The following is a 4391-nucleotide window of genomic DNA, read 5'->3' as shown; positions in this document are numbered from 1 at the left end:
CTGAAAGAATTGTGATTGACCCTCACAAGTCGATGCTTTCTCCCACATGTTTCCAGTGCTTGTGGTGTTAGTTGACAGAGGAGACAACATGCAGCAGGTTGAAGAAAGGTTAAGTAATTTTCTCCTTTGCAGTAATGCTCGTGAATTCTTATTTTGTTATTGGGCAAAACCATTTCAGCTCAAACCTCCTTGCTGCTTTTGTTGTTTCTGTCAATAACTGAGTGAGAGACTGTAAACATGGTTACTTCAGGTGTATAGTTACAGTTTTGTGATCAACTGAAAATAGTTTGCTTTGGATACAGCTGCTCAGTTGCAGTGGGATTTTTACATTTTATTTATATAGCCCAAAATATATATAAATAAACATATAAATGTTAATAAAATTCAACTCCTCCAATTTTACTCTTTTAGTGACTTCCTCCTCTTTTTTCTTTTTTGCACAGCAGTGGCTCTGACATATGGAGCTGTGCTAGGGAGAACCAATAGAAAGTTAATCTGGCCCTGATTCCCATGCCTCCCCACCCCCACCCCCCTCCCCCAATAAACTAGGTCACAACTAAGCAAAGCCAATCTAGGAGAAGAAAAAGGCCCACCAACTAAAAATAAAAAATGTAAGAAAAGGGAAGAAACAGACAAAAGACAAACAGCGACATTGAGGAATCAAACGTGGATCTTTTTGTTCTGCACTTGGATCAATCACAACATAATTCTTGCACTGTAGTGCAAAGGAGTGGATATTGCTCGCAGGCCAATAACGCCATTGTCTTTGGACTAGACAATGAGAGAAGAAAACCCTGCTACAAAGTCAACCAACAGCCTCTCATATGAACACCAAGCTGGTGTAATCGACTGTAGACATAAGCTACAGAATGTAATTGAAACAGTGCTGACAGGGGTACAAAACAGACTCAATTGAATGAGGGTGAAAATGACAGCAGATGGTATGTTTTTTTTCTGGTTTGTGATGCAATGAGAAGCTTGTCTGTAGTTTTGCTGGGTCGTCTGTTTTGTTGAAAATATGGTGGACACATTTCCTCTGTTATCTCTGATGACACAATAGATAGGCTTGTGTCTTTCAAACTGGTGGCCACCTCTTTTCTTCACTTCCATCTCTTCCTCTCCTCTCCCGGGTCTTTCATGCACTCTGTCGTGGCAACCCTGCAGGCATGTTGTCTCTCCTCCTGAGCTCAAAGATTCTGCAGCACCTTGGATGTGCCTCTCGTGGGAAGAAGACGAAAAGAGAGCCTAAGAGCAAGAGAAAAAAGTAGTGTAGGAGAAGCGAAAGATGGGATAGACGGGGGGAAAATGAGTTGTGTTTTCATGTTCACAGCCTGTCCTTTTGATGTACACACCAAAACAACCTGAGGCCCACAGCAGCCAATCCCAGTGGCTAACATGACAGTCGGCTTGGCAGCCACTCTGCACGCTTGAGACTGCACTCCGCCTCTATTCCCGCCCTGTCCTGCTCACTACCATCTCCTCCCTATCCCTTCATGGCGTCCCCCTCAACCCAACCCTCCATCTCACATGCCAAAGCACATTTGGCACCCCAGGACCGAGCCTTCCATTTCTGCCAACCAGTCTCACCATGATGCCAATAGTTTTGGAAACAACTCCGCACCATGAAACTGGCACACCATACGCAACACAAAAATACTGCCCACTTACATTCTACTTTCTAAATAAAAACGAAAGGCGGGGAGAATCCTTGTTGTGCAAGAGATCTCCATTGGACTGATCCAAAAAATATGAAATGAGAGAGGGAGGAACAATGTGCTGTGGGGTACAGACCCACATTCAGCAGTATTGTATTAGTGCAGCTGCACACAAACACATGCGAACACACAAAACATTTTTCTTTTTCATTACAGAATTCATAACAATGATAAGGCCAATGCCAAATAAAAATAATTACAACAAAGAAAAGTAGACTAATTAAGATATGGATAATCATTATGTGCATACATGGGCAGCAGTGTTGTGATCATCACTGTTATTGTTTTTTCATTGTCTTTCATCTCTGTTAAGAGGCGATGAAAATCAATGGTAGGCCCTCCCTGCGGCTTGGCAACCGGCTGAAAGCCACTGAAGAGGGTGGAGATGGCTCTCTGTTATAGCTCTTTCCTTCAACACACATACACACACACACACAAAGTCAGACACATCCACATGTGTACTAACATACTGTACACACACACACGAACACACAAACTTCTCTCACCACTGGCTGCTGCGAAGGGAGATTGCTATCGGGGTGAGGCAGGGTTTTAATTGATCTTGGTCACAGTTTAATGTGAGGCAAGGATTAGCTGTTATCGGTGGTAGGGAAGAGGGAGAGGGAAGGGTTTGGGGAGGAGATATCACAATCCCTGACGTTAAAACCCGCCGCCCTTGATGACAGGAATTCTGTGATGTGACCCACAAAGATGTGAGAGTGCTGCTGGGAAAGTGCAAGTCGAAATCTGGGCAGCGGAAAGGCGGGCGACATCAAGCTGAACTTAATCCCAATTTCCCTGTGACGTTTTGGGCCAGATCTTGGCTATTTCTAGCCATGTGTAGAGTGAGGGATAGAGCTGGTGCCAGGGTTTGGCCTGTGCTATTTAAATCCACGACTTGTTATTAAGCTTTATTGGAGCATACAAGACATGAAAGTGAAGCACATTTGATTATTGGCAGGTGAATCATCAGAGAGCTAAAGGGCATAAAAGACCAGTCTGGGAAGAGGTGTGGGACTCCCTTTGCATCATACACACACACCACTGGTATGAAGAGTCTGAGTTTCTGCAGTCTTTGCGATTCCCTATGGTTCAATAAAGCTGCAGATAAATAAGGTATAGAGCAGACAGGGTCAACATTAATCACTAAATTACACAGGTTCAAAACATAGTGGTGTGTCCTGTGGCTGCCACACATCATTGGGGATAGATATAACATTTTTTTTTTTTGAGCCACAGATTTCAAAGAGTGCTTTCGCTGTAGCTTAAATGCCAGGGCAACATGAAAAAAAGCCATAGAGTGTGCCAGTTGGTGAAGCTTCAAACTGAATGAGGGAGAAAAACATCACAGCTGAATAGGGATGGCTGCTTCGTTGTTTCTCGCAACACAGAGTTTTGTGGGGGGTTTTTTGTTTTTTGTTTTTATTTTTAACCAAAGAGAACATTGTTAAATTCCTAATCAGACAAAAAGAAACAGGGAACTTGGAAACACAGACTATAAACAACACAGAGCAGCAAAGCTACATGACTAGCGGTAAAGCAGCTTTGACTCTCCCATCCCATGACTTTGTACATGGCGTTTTCCTTGGTTTTGCTCAAGTGTATTTCTTTGAGTAGTGGAGGCTGGAAGCTCGAGGGGGTGTAGACAAGCAAAACAAATCATCCTTGCCATGAATCTGTTGCTTCTTCTGCTTCTCTTTTCTCCTCTTGGACAGTTTTCTCATTCAGCACTCTCCACTGACAGTAGACTATAGTTCAAGAGCCTCTTAACAGTCTCACTCACCCCACTCCACCCCCAGCCGCCTGCTTTTCTTGGAGTTCCCAAGACAACGCTTAACCCAAAGGATGGATGAAAAATCAGAGGCAGCAGAATGCTCAATTTCTCCACAGAGGATCCGGTAAATGAGATGGGATTTGATTTGAGAGTGTTGTGTTGGATTAGATGCATTTGTATCTGTTGTTGTGCAAGTGGTCAATATAGCAATAGCATCCTTTGTAAAACAGTCTAAGAAACAAGATAGTGTCCGCAATCAAGTCCTCTTCTTACACTGAACTCCTGATTTGTTATGTCTGTCACACTAAAATGTGATTGACATGCTATTGATTTTCAGATTGTATAAGCTAATTAAATTACAACGTTTTATAACCTGCAGTATGAGGCATTGTACTATACAGTCCAACGCGCACACACACACACATATCCACACCTTTATGAGCACCAAACATCTCTGTGCCCCAACTCATTCAGGGCCATAAAAACATATTTATGAGAGCATCAGGCCATTGAGCCACAGCAATGTTTGCCATTTTCTCTGCGCTCTATGATTCCATCCAAGCGTCAAGATTGATTCTGAGAGCTCCTACTGTGTCACCCTCCATAAGGAATATGTATAATTCAACAGCCTGTTTTTTCCTTTCTTCTTCTTCTTTTTTTTTTATAAACATGCACTCATACTATTACCAATCCTCAGCGACGAAGCCATCCAAGGAAAAAAGAGGATTGTCGGCTCGGGGGACAGTGCGCAGGGGTGGGAGGGGAGTTGCTGGTGTTGGTGGATTGGTGCAGCTTTTTATTCCCCTCGATGCCCACAGTGCTGTGAACACATCTCCCATGTTGTTCTTCATGCAGAGACACTAACAGATTGTCAGATGGTAGGGTGCTGCCAGCTGAACAAT

The 4391-nt window shown here is 43.4% G+C and overlaps 1 long non-coding RNA gene across 1 annotated transcript; it reads right to left on the bottom strand.

Moving 5' to 3' along the window:
* Nucleotides 1-291: 291 nt before the first annotated feature.
* Nucleotides 292-2292, bottom strand: LOC124064973. Its single transcript, XR_006844343.1, has 2 exons — nt 2222-2292; nt 292-1245 (listed from the first exon to the last, which is right to left on the bottom strand). It is a non-coding gene; the product is annotated as an uncharacterized LOC124064973 (long non-coding RNA).
* Between the last annotated feature and the right edge of the window lie 2099 nt (nt 2293-4391).

Source organism: Scatophagus argus, chromosome 9, assembly GCF_020382885.2.
Source record: "Scatophagus argus isolate fScaArg1 chromosome 9, fScaArg1.pri, whole genome shotgun sequence".
In the NCBI taxonomy this organism is placed as follows: Eukaryota; Metazoa; Chordata; class Actinopteri; family Scatophagidae; genus Scatophagus; species Scatophagus argus.
The sequence above is the reverse complement of the archived record's forward strand: the minus strand, read 5'-3'. Positions and strand labels throughout refer to the sequence as shown.